The sequence below is a fragment of the Ursus arctos genome, unplaced genomic scaffold (genome assembly GCF_023065955.2).
Source record: "Ursus arctos isolate Adak ecotype North America unplaced genomic scaffold, UrsArc2.0 scaffold_22, whole genome shotgun sequence".
Classification (NCBI taxonomy): Eukaryota; Metazoa; Chordata; class Mammalia; order Carnivora; family Ursidae; genus Ursus; species Ursus arctos.
The window spans coordinates 59,090,633-59,102,752 of record NW_026622897.1 but is presented as its reverse complement, the minus strand read 5'-3'; positions in this window follow the sequence as shown (position 1 = coordinate 59,102,752).

Sequence of the window (12,120 nt, the reverse complement as noted above, 5' to 3'; positions counted from 1 at the left end):
TATACTAATGCCCGCAATGGGGAAGAGAGCACAGATCAAGTCTGGATACCCAGTTCCACTAACACCAAAGGCAGGGTTGAGCTGGGGTAAGGCGTCAGGTGGAATGGGCTTAAGCCCTGGGGTGAGCAAGTGGAAATGTACTGGAGGACTTCAGGGAGGTTGATCAATGGGATGTGTCAAGTACATTGAATTATTCCTGAGATTGCTAATGTTTTTGTCTGTGATTAGGCCATCTGTGTTTCCTAATTGGTGCCCTTAGAAATTAGGCTGCTACCCTTTACGGGGTCTGGGAGATGGGATGCTATCTCTTTCAGTGTTTACATTTTAGGAGATAGTTCCCAGGTTCTTGGAAAAGACATTTCGTAAGTTGCAAAACTGGCAAAAGGCTAAGAGAAGACTTATATACACTGCAAAGGGGCAAAGAAAGAATTTACAATTACAAGTTTTCTGCAGCAAATGCCCAAAGAAAAGGGAGACCAGGGGCTTATAGTCAGGAAGAAACCTTTGTAAAATTTAGACCAAGATATTTTCATCTCTGGTTGGTTGGTTTTCTTTCCAGTAGGCAATCTCGGGATGTTGCTGTATTTGTTTCATGGAACCTGTTTTAAGAGAAATAAGAGGTATGCTAATATCTTGATTTATATTTGAGCTTATGCCTCATGCTTCCTGGGGCATTGTCATTTATAGCCATGTGGGTCACTGTTATGTTTTATCACCCAATCTCCAATGTTCTGGAACCCCCACCACTGTTTCTTGACTTTTGGCCTATTTCTTGGTTCAGGCGTATGTGTGCAGCAGCAGAGACCTGCCTGGCTACTTCTATTGTGCTACTCCTTCATCACTGAGCTGTTTTTCTCATGGTGCCCTGCTTCTCTTAGTCAGCCATTCTCAGTCTGAATCTACCATGCACCTTCTGGACTTTCATTTTTCCATAATTCCATCACAATTGCCTTTCATCTTTGGAGTTTCCCATTTTGTGTGTGTGTGTGTGTGTGTGTGTGTGTGCATGTGCACGTGTATGTCATGAGATAAACTCCCAATTTGGCTAACCACTATACTCTGTTATCCTTTATAAACAGCTAAACAGAATCCTAATTGACAGCTTTTTACTAACAGTAAGGAAGCACGTTCTCCCTTTTTGACGTTTTGTGCCCTTCTGCTGGCCAGTTCATAGTCATGACTCGTGGTTTCTGTTTACTCTTTACTCACTCTCCAGAGTATGGAGTGTTTTAATCTGAGCAGTTAATGTGAAAAAGGAAAAAAAAAGGTCTAGTGAGAAACTGTTAACATTTAGTTAATTGACAGAGCGTACTGAGGAAGAGGATATAAAAATCTATAACCTGGGCATCCAAAATACATGTCTTGGTGGTTAATTCCCCCCCCTCCCTTTTCCTACTTAGAGCCAATGCAGACTTTTGGAAAGAAGTCACTGTGCACTTCAGAAGTGAGGAATTATGCTTCACCTACGTGGGGGTGGTGAGGCTACATAAATTATTTAGAAATTTTCTGCATGAGAGGTTTGTTTATTCTCCCCTATGTGTTTATTTATTAGATCACTTATTTATATGAGTATGAACTCATGGATACTTAATTTGTACTTTAGTTATAATCTAATCTGAGAACTTCTGACGTGTAAAGAGCTTTGAATCATCACCCCGTCCTTAAAATAAAAAAGGCTGAAAAAAAGGAAATTCATTGACTTTTCATGGACCCATCAAAGAAGTGACATTACAGGGCAACCGCCACCCCTAATTTGGAGAGACAGGTGAATACAGAGAATCTGGCTAGTTGGAGCAGAAGGTGCTGAAGGCATAGACTGGTAGGTACTTCAAAGGTAATTTTGACAAATCCTTAGTATAAGTGTGATCTAGCATGAGAATGAGAAATATTTGGGTGTTGTAGTTTTAGGCAGGTCCCACACTTTAAATCCAGCAATCCCAGCAGATTCTCACGGTGAAGATCCAAAAGGGGTCTCCTGGCTCTGGCAGGGGGAAGGGAAAAATTAACATTGTGAAGTAACCCCAGAGCATTCTCTATAATAAAGTAAGAGATGTTACTAGAGTCTTATCCCACCCAGAGGAAGGGTATCCCTCTAACCCCAGGAAGTCAGTTAGCCTTGCGACCTCAGTTCTCCGATGGGTCCAGGAGAAGTGGTTGGTTTTCCAGCTTCTTCTTGATGTAAGACTGGGAGTGACACTTCTAAATTTTCTTTATAAATTGGAACCTAAAGGAAGTCTCATGTAATTTTTACTATTTTGTTAGTTTTCTAATCTCTCTATATCCATTTAAAGATGCTTTGTCTATCATTCTATCATTCCTACTTGTTCTCACCAGGAGTCTTTGTCTGAATTATCCTCTTAGCTATTAGTGGAAGTGGAAATCCAATCTCTTGGATGGCCAGAATAGAAGAAATTCTAGTATTTTTCTCTTGGGACTTATTTTTTTCTCCCTGAAATGTCAAAGGATCTCAGGCACTTAGTCCAAACACTGTGTGGAAAGAATAACAGGTAATTTGACCCATCCAGTAGTGCACTACAGTTATCAGCAGTCAACGCTTCTGTCCTTTGTATATGGGATTGTTGTGGTGTAGTTGAGTGAAGGGTCAAGAAAGAGTTCTTGAGACTTCGGTGCAAATTAGTAGCTTTATATGAGTAGCTCAGGGACAAGACCTTTGGGCAGAAAGAGCTGTACTTTTTGCTGTATGAAGCTGGTGGTTATATGCTTAATGCTCAGGAGGGAGGGGACATGCAGTGTGTATTAGATCACAAATGTTTCTTTGAATTTCTACTTGTAAAACTACTTCCACAGATTTCTCTAGTGCTTATCATTAGCTATTGGTGAATATATGCAGTCAGGAGACCCTTTAAGAATGTAGCAACTAGTGCATATTTAATCCCTATCAGGACTATGTAGGCTCTAGGTCAGCCTTCTAGGCTAAAGGTGAACATTTTTCTGCTTCTATCCCTCATCAAGATTGTGTTGTCTAAATGGGGTGTCTGTGCCTATTGGATCGGGGCCCCCAAATGTTGGGTGATGATTGGGAGGAAGCTAGTGGCAAGGTGGTTAAAGATTCAGCTGAGGCAAGACAAAGGAGATAGAAGTTTATTGAATACACTGTAGGGGAGCAGCGGACAGGACAGCAGAGAAGGGGCTGTCTGCAAGGAGGCAGTGGATGGGGGCTGTTTTTAAAGGGGTTAGATGAGGAGGTATGGAAATGTATGAAATTCTCCCCTTTTTGGTAACTGTGTGCTTGATTGTAAATAGCTCATTGGTCAGTTAAGCTCTATGGATATTTTGAGGTGGGTGGCCTGATGGGCCTGTCTGTATTCAGCCAGGTGGTCACTGTGGCCCTTTCTACATTGCATTGCTCAATCCTATTTGCCTAAAAGCAGCCTCTACTAAGATCACTGTTACAAATAGGTAAAAGCACATGGTCCAACTCTGCCTTGGCTATAGATACAACAAAGGCCTGCTAACTCACTCTGTTAAAAGAAAGATAATTCCTTGAATTTTAATGGCCTAAGTTTTTCAGTCTTGGGCTCTGTGATTTTGTGATTTGTAAGGAATATATATATATATATATATATATATATATATATATTTTTTTTTTTTTTTTTAAAGGAGGGTGGTGGTCACAGCACCTTCTTTTTTTTTTTTTTTTTTTTTAAGATTCTATTTATTTAACAGAGAGAGAACACAAGCAGGGGGAGTGGGAGAGGAAGAAGCAGGCTCCCAGCAGAGGAGCCCGATGTGGGGCTCGATCCCAGACCACTGGGATTACATCCTGAGCCGAAGGCAAATGCTTAATGACTGAGCCACCCAGCTGCCCCTGTAAGGAATATATATTTTAGTCATCTGAATGACCTATGTATTTTCCTGTGTATTTGGTTTTCACCCAGGGTTCCCAGCTCACAGCTCCTAAAACCCTTGAAATTTCCCGTGATAAGGGAGATAAAGGTCTCTTTTGTTATGTTAATGAAGTCACTTTTGGAAAGCCTTTATTTAATTTAAGGATTGGTGCTGTTTGCCTGGAGGACCAACCTTGTCATTAGAGGGTTAGAACTTTCAGCTCCAGAGGGGAGAGGGGCTGGAGGCTGAGTCAGGAAATGACCAATGACTTAGTCATGACTGTGTAATGAAATCCCCCCCCGCCCCCAGAGGTCTGGGTTCATGGGGCACCTGTGTGGCTCAGTCGATTGGGCATCTGCCTTTGGTTCGGGCAGGTTGTGATCTCAGGATCCTGGGATCAAGCCCCATGTCGGGCTCCCTGCTCAGTGGAGAGTCTGCCTCTCCCTCTCTGTCTGACCCTCCTCCCTTCTTGCTCTCTCTTTCTCTCCCCCTTTCTCTCTTTCAAAAAAAAAAAAAAAAAAAAAAGGAGTGGGTTCAGATCTCTTCCCAGGTGGTGAACACATGTTGACCTGGAGAGGGCATGGAAGCTATGTGCCCTAATGATGTGAAATGCTGGGGTTCAGGAGTGAATGGTCAAGAAAAAATTCTTGAAATGTCTTCGGTACAAAAAAGGTGGTTTTATTATAGCATGGGGGCAGGACGTGTGGGCAGAAAGAGCTGCACTGGGTTGTAAGGAGTGGCTGATTATATATTTCCAAGTTGGGAGGGGATTGGGGAATAGCATGTATCTCTAAGGAATTTGGAAGCAAGGTTTTCAGGACCTTGAGGGGCTAGCTGTTGTTAGGAAAAAGTCATTTACTACTGTCTAGTAAAACTTCAGTCATGAGAGCCTTCAGATGTATATCAGTGGGCCATATGCTTGGAAGAAGATTGCTAACATACAGAAGATTGCTAACACACAGAAGTAGAGAGAAAGGAAGTTTCCAAAGGGATTTTTATATGTTAAAGAAGACTTACAGGATCCTGGAGATCTGGGCTAATGTCAAGCTAAAGTTGCCTTTGCCTCTAGCAAAGTATTAACATCAAGGCAGCTAAGTTCCTGGAGGAAGGTCACCCTGCCTGTCCCAAGTACTTGTCAATGGGCTGTAAGTTATAAGGAAGTTTAATTAATTAATTAATTAATTAATTTTCGCCTTTGTTGTCCACATCACTTAACACATACATTGCCACCTTGCCCACTGCATCTCATCCCCTGGCTATTCCTGACATATCTTTTTGTAAAAAACTGGTGATCTAGTAAGTAAAATATTTCTCTGAGCTCTGTGAGCTGCCCTAGCAAATTAATGGAACTCGAGGCAGAGGTCCTGGAAACCTCTGATTTATACAACCTGGACTTGTAACTGGTGTCTGAAACCCAAGGAGGGGTCATTGGAACCTCCAGTCTGTATCTGGTTGGTCAAGAGCACAGGTTGGACAGTCTAGGACTTGCAACTAGGCATCTGAAGCAGGGGGTGAGGGCAGTCTTCTAGGACTGAACCCTTAACCTGTGGAATCTGATGCTTTTTCCCAGTAGATAGTGTCAGAACTGGGTTGAATTCTTAGACATGTGGCCAGGTGTGTGGGGGAACCCTCTCCCCTCCATCTCCATGTTAGAATTGGGTCTGGGAACCCTAGAAGAGGCTTCTAAGTTTATTGATCTATGTTAAGCTTTTCTCCAAAGTCTGCCATAATGCCATGTGAGTAGGTCAGGGGAATTTCCCAAACTTATTCACGTGTCACTTTGGAGCCAAAATTCCACCCTTGCTGGTCTATATTCTGACCTTAAAATAAATAAAAAATAATTTTACCAACTTTCTCTTCTCTCTGTCCACAAACTTGTATCATTTGTCTTATGGGGAAAGATCTACTCTGAGGAGATTGCTGAACTTTATACTGCCAATGAACTGCAGCACCTCACAGGGATTTTCTTAATTTACTTGAGAAGTTCAAGTAACGTTGAATGTTAACAAAAAGCCATTGGGATATTCTTCTTAGTGTTTAATGCAGATTAACTCAAGAGTTGTAAAAGAGTTTGTAAAGTGACAAAATAATTCCTGTCAAATTCTTGACTTATATATAACTAACCCCTGTTAGTTACATGTATAACTAACTGTATTTTCCATTAGACAGGAAAATTGCTGCCAACTTTTAAATGGAATTTTCTTTTATTAATGGACAAGTGATATGCAATTTCATTTAGTTAGATATCATTACTTTTTTTTTTTTTTTTGGTCATCTTAATTTCTGTTTTTAAAAGTTAGTAGCAAGGTTGAATAGAGAGAAAGTGTTAAGAGCAGAGACTCTGGAGCCTGACTGCTTGTGTCCTTTTTTTTTTTTTTAATTTTTTAATGATTTTTTATTATATTATGTTAGTCACTATACAGTACATCCCCGGTTTCCGATGTAAGGCTCGATGATTCATTAGTTGCGTATAACACCCAGTGCACCATGCAATATGTGCCCTCCTTACTACCCATCACCAGCCTATCCCATTCCCCCACCCCTCTCCCCTCTGAGGCCCTCAGTTTGTTTCTCATAGTCCCTAGTCTCTCATGTTTCATTCCCCCTTCTGATTACCCCCCCTTTCTTTATCCCTTTCTTCCCCTACCGATCATCCTAGTTCTTATGTTCCATAGATGAGAGAAATCATATGATTGTTGTCTTTCTCTGCTTGACTTATTTCACTTAGCATTATCTCCTCCAGTGCCGTCCATGTTGTAGCAAATGTTGAGAACTCGTTCTTTCTGATAGCTGAGTAATATTCCATTGTATATATGGACCACAACTTCTTAATCCAGTCATCTGTTGAAGGGCATCTCGGCTCCTTCCACGATTTAGCTATTGTGGACATTGCTGCTATGAACATTGGGGTGCATATGGCCCTTCTCTTCACTACGTCTGTATCTTTGGGGTAAATACCTAGTAGTGCAATGGCTGGGTCATAGGGTAGCTCAATTTTTAACTTTTTAAGGGACCTCCACACTGTTTTCCAGAGTGGCTGTACCAACTTGCATTCCCACCAACAGTGTAGGAGGGATCCCCTTTCTCCGCATCCTCTCCAACAATTGTTGTTTCTTGCCTTGTCAATTTTTGCCATTCTAACTGGCGTAAGGTGGTATCTCAGTGTGGTTTTGATTTGAATTTCCTTGATGGCTAATGATTTTGAACATTTTATCATGTGTCTGTTAGCCATTTGTATGTCTTCATTGGAAAAGTGTCTGTTCATATCTTCTGCCCATTTTTTGATTTGTTTATTTGTTTCTCGTGTATTGAGTTTGAGAAGTTCTTTGTAGGTCTTGGATACCAGTCCTTTATCTGTAGTGTCATTTGCAAATATATTCTCCCATTCCGTGGGCTGCCTCTTAGTTTTTCTCACTGTTTCCTTGGCTGTGCAGAAACTTTTAATCTTGATGAAGTCCCATAAATTCATTTTATCTTTTGTTTCTCTTGCCTTTGGGGATGTATCATGAAAAAGATTGCTTTGGCCAATGTCGTAGAGGTTGCTGCCTATGTTCTCCTCTAGAATTTTGATGGATTCCTGTCTCACATCGAGGTCTTTCATCCATTTGGAGTTTATTTTTGTGTATGGTGTGAGATAGTGGTCAAGTTTCATTCTTTTGCATGTAGCTGTCCAATTTTCCCAGCACCATTTATTGAAGAGACTGTCTTTTTTCCCACCGGATGTTTTTTCCTGCTTTATCAAATATTAGTTGCCCAAAGAGCCGAGGGTCCATTTCTGGGTTCTCTATTCTGTTCCATTGGTCTATGTGTCTGTTTTTGTGCCAGTACCATGCTGTCTTTGTGATCACAGCTTTGTAGTACAGCTCGAAATCCGGCATTGTGATGCCCCCAGCTTTGTTTTTCCTTTTCAACAGTTCCTTGGAGATTTGGGGCCTTTTCTGTTTCCATACAAATTTAAGGACTATTTGTTCCAGTTCTTTGAAAAATGTCCTCGGTATTTTGATCGGGATAGCATTGAAAGTGTAGATTGCTCTGGGTAGCATGGACATTTTAACTATGTTAATTCTTCCGATCCATGAGCATGGAATATCTTTCCATCTTTTTATGTCTTCCTCGATGTCTTTCAAGAGTGATTTATAGTTTCTAGAATATAGTCCTTTACGTCTCTGGTTAAGTTAATTCCAAGGTAACGTATGGTTTTTGGTTCTATTGTAAATGGGATGGATTCCCTAATTTCTCTTTCTTCGGTCTCGTTATTCATGTATAGAAATGCAACTGATTTCTGAGCATTGATTTTGTATCCCGCCATGTTACTGAATTGCTCTATAACTTCTAATAGTTTGGGAGTGGCTTCTTTTGGGTTTTCCATATAGAGTATCATGTCATCTGCGAAGAGAGACATTTTGACTTCTTCTTTGCCGATTTGAATACCTTTGATCCCTTTTTGTTGTCTGATTGCTGTTGCAAGGACTTCTAGTACTATGTTGAATAATAGTGGCGAGAGTGGGCATCCTTGTCGAGTTCCTGATCTTAAGGGAAAGGCTTCCAGCTTTTCCCCATTGAGAATAATATTTGCAGTAGGCTTTTCATAGATGGCTTTTATGAGATTGAGAAATGTACCTTCTATTGCTACACTCTGAAGGGTTTTAATCAGGAAAGGATGCTGTATTTTGTCAAATGCTTTTTCGGCATCGATTGAGAGGATCATATGGTTCCTGAGTCTTTTCTTGTTGATATGATGTATCACGCTGATTGATTTGCGAATATTGAACCACGCTTGCATCCCAGGTATGAATCCCACTTGATCGTGATGGATAATCCTTTTAATGTACTGTTGGATTCTATTAGCAAGGATCTTGTTGAGGATTTTGGTGTCCATATTCATTAGGGATATCGGTCTGTAATTCTCCTTTTTGATGGGGTCTTTGCCTGGTTTGGGGATCAAGGTAATATTGGCCTCATAGAATGAGTTTGGTAGCTTTCCTTCTGTTTCTATTTTTTGAAATAGCTTTAGGAGAATAGGTATTATTTCTTCTTTGAATGTTTGGTAGAATTCCCCAGGAAAACCATCCGGGCCTGGAGTTTTGTTCTTTGGAAGGTTGTTTATCACTGACTCAATTTCTTCATAATTAATTGGCCTGTTTAAGGAATCAATTTCTTCCGGTTTCAATCTTGGTAGTTTATAGGTTTCCAGGAAGGATTCCATCTCTTCCAGATTGCTTAGTTTATTGGCATATAGCTGTTGATAAAAATTTCTAATAATCCTTCCAATTTCAATGGTGCTCGTCGTGACCTCTCCTTTTTCATTCATAATTTTAATAATCTGGGTCCTTTCTCTTTTCTTTTGGATAAGTCTTGCCAGTGGTCTGTCAATTTTATTGATTCTCTCAAAGAACCAGCTTCTAGTCCTGTTGATCTGCTCTACTGTACTTCTGGTTTCTGCTTGATTGATTTCAGCTCTAATTTTGGTCAACTGCTTCCTCGTGCGTGGATTAGGCCTGTCCCTCTGTTGCTGTTCCAGCTTCTTGAGGTGAGAATATAAAAACTGCATTTTAGATTTTTCTATTCTTTTGAGTGAGGCTTGGATGGCTATGTATTTCCCCCTTAGGACTGCCTTTGCAGTATCCCATAGGTTTTGGACTGTTGTATTTTCATTCTCATTGGTCTCCATAAATTGTTTAATTTGATTTTTGATTTCCTGGTTTATCGAGTCATTCCTGAGCAGGATGGTTCTTAGTCTCCAAGTGTTTGAGTTTCTTCCAAATTTTTCCTTGTGGTTGAGTTCCAATTTCAGAGCGTTGTGGTCTGAGAATATGCAGGGGATAATTTCAATCTTTTGGTATCGGTTGAGACCTGTTTTGTGTCCCAGAACATGGTCTATTCTTGAGAATGTTCCATGGGCATTAGAATAGAATGAGTATTCTTTGGTTCTGGGGTGTAGCGTTCTATATATATCTAAGAGGTCCAACTCGTCGAGTATGGCATTCAAAGCCTTTGATTCTTTGCTTAGTTTTTGCCAGGGTGTTCTGTCTATTTCTGATAGTGGAGTGTTGAGGTCCCCTACTATTAATGTATTTTTATTTATATGTCTCTTTATTCTGGTTAAGAGTTGGCTTGTGTATCTTGCTGCTCCCCTGTTGGGGGCATATATATTTATAATTGTCATATCCACTTGTTGAATACTTCCCTTAAGAATAATATAGTGCCCTTCTGCGTCTCTAACTATAGTCTGTAGTTTAAAATCCAATTTATCTGATATGAGAATTGCTACCCCAGCTTTCTTTTGAGGTCCATTTGCGTGAAATATGGTACTCCATCCCCTTACTCTCAGTCTGAATGCATCTTTGGGCTCGAAATGAGTCTCTTGTAGACAGCAAATGGATGGGTCATTTCTTTTTATCCAGTCTGCAACCCTGTGGCGTTTATGGCAGCATTTAAGCCATTAACATTAAGACTGAGTACTGAGAGATATGATTTTAATGATGCCATGTTGCCAGTAAAGTCTTTGTTTGTATTGGCTGTGACTTTCTGTTCTGTATCACTCTTGGGTCCTTTTTACTTTTATAGAACCCCCCGTAATATCTCCTGTAGGGCTGGTTTCATGGTTACGAAATTGGTTAGTGACTGGCAATTCTGAAATGTCTTTATTTCTCCATCAATTCTGAATGACAGCCTTGCTGGATAAAGGATCCTTGGCTGCGTGTTTTTCTCTGAAAGAGCTTTAAATATTCTCCCCCAACCCTTTCTCTCATTCCAGGTCTGTGTAGACAGGTCTGATGTAATTCTGATGCCTTTGCCTTGGTACGTGAGAAATTTCTTTGCCCTGGCCACTTTCAATTTTGTATCCTTGGATCTAATATTTGCGAATTGCACTATGACGTGACGTGGCGTAGGTTTGTCGTGGTTGAGCTTGGGAGGGGTCCTCTCTGCCTCTTGGACACGAATGTTTGTTTCCCTCGCTAGATTAGGGAAGTTTTCAGCTACAATTTGTTCAAATATCTCTTCTAGACCTCGTTTTTTCTCCACTCCATCGGGGATGCCGATGATTCTAACACTGGATCGTTTCATTGAGTCAGTAATCTCCCGTAACCTACATTCGTGGGCGTGGATTTTTTAAGAGCAGCTTCTATTTTGGTTTTTTCCTCTATTAACCCATCCTCCAATTCACTAACCCGTTCCTCTGCTTCTGTGACCCTGGCTGTCAGAGCCTCTAGTTTTGCCTGCATTTGGCTCATAGAATTTTTAATTTCTGTCAGATTCGCTCTCATTTCTGTCCTTAGGGATTCTATATTCTCAGTAACCTTTTCGTTAATACTTTTTTCAATTCTACTCATCATTTTGACCATCGTTACTCTGAATTCCATTTCTGATACTTTGGTTACATCCATATCCATTATTTCTGTGGCAGAGGCCACAGACTCACTGTCTTTTCTTTGCTGGGGGGGGCGGTTCTCCTTCTTGTCATTCTGATGAGGAGAGGTTGCAGGGTTGTCCAGAGCCCAAATTATTGACTGGGTCCCAGGCCATGCCCCTTGTTTTATAGGGATCTTAGAGATGTGGGCTTCTTCTTTAAAGATTTTATTTATTTATTTATCTGAGAGAGAGAGACAGACAGTCAGCAAGAACGGGAACAGAAGCAGGGGAGTGAGAGAGGAAGAAGCAGGCTCCCAGCGGAGGAGCCCGATGAGGGACTCCTTTCCGGAACGCCGGGATCACGCCCTAAGCCGAAGACAGGCGCTCAATGACTGCGCCACCCAGGCGCCTCGGGTTGTGGGCTTCTTGATTTTTCAGCCTGCCTTCTGTGTTCTGGGGGAGGGGCCTGCCGCACCGATACTCAGGCAACCCTGTTTGGGTAGAGTCTCCGTGTCCCCTGCGAGGGAGGATGGGGATGGGCACTTTCTGAGCCAGTATTTCCAGGCTTTTGTTCTCTGGCGGCTTTCTCTGGCGGTTTGCTGTGCCTCTTCTGAGAGTCAGAGCAGCAGAGGCTGCATTGTCACAGAACAGAGGGATTGCGGCCCGTTCTCCACTGATGTTCTGGCCACTTTAACTCTGTTACTGTTGGTGCTGCTCAACCCTGCAGTGTCCTGGGATGTGCGCACCAACCCGGCGTCCCTGCCCTCACTTCCAGGGCCGGCGCGTCTCTGTCCTTTGTGTTTCCAATGCCGCCAGCCGCCAGCCACCCCGCGTGCTCCCGGGTCTCCCGGTCTCAGTCTATGCCCGGTGAGCACACCGTGATTCCAGAGTTTCGGGAGAAGCCTGGTGGCGCGCGCA